The 451-nt window shown below is 35.0% G+C and overlaps 1 protein-coding gene across 3 annotated transcripts in view; it reads right to left on the bottom strand.

Annotated features, from left to right (window-relative positions):
* The window catches only part of tbpl1 (TBP-like 1), a 7063-nt gene that overhangs the window by 3505 nt on the left and 3107 nt on the right, over positions 1 to 451 (bottom strand). The window lies entirely within an intron of this gene.

Here is a 451-nt window from a genome sequence, read left to right as displayed (position 1 = left end):
ATTTGACTGCAGTAGATGTGACAGAAAGGCATACACATACCTCTGTTTATTTCCTGTTTTCTGGTGACGTCGATTGTCACAACTTTTATGCCTTGTCAAGTTTACAAATGCACGTCCCAGACGCAGACAGTGCAAACACACCAGGTGAAAAATATGGGTGAGCCTTCTTGGCACAAATTGATTCATACTGTCTAAAAATATTAGGGGTGGGATTCTCTTGGCACCCCACAATTCAATTTGATTCAGATTTAGAGGCCAATGATTCAATTCTAAACCGATTATCGATGCATCAATATTTTTATGTACATTTCCATGTGTGATTTTAAAAATATACATATAAATCTGAGTTTGTTAGATTTTGACAAATACAGTATTTGTCACACAAGTTTTAATGAAATGTTCTGTTTACTGAGGTTTTTATTTTGTAGTCATTCCATGCTTAAGCCTTAAA

The sequence above is a fragment of the Etheostoma spectabile genome, chromosome 18, assembly GCF_008692095.1.
Source record: "Etheostoma spectabile isolate EspeVRDwgs_2016 chromosome 18, UIUC_Espe_1.0, whole genome shotgun sequence".
NCBI lineage: Eukaryota > Metazoa > Chordata > Actinopteri > Perciformes > Percidae > Etheostoma > Etheostoma spectabile.
Note: the sequence above shows the minus strand (reverse complement) of the source record. Positions and strands in the feature narration are given on the sequence as shown.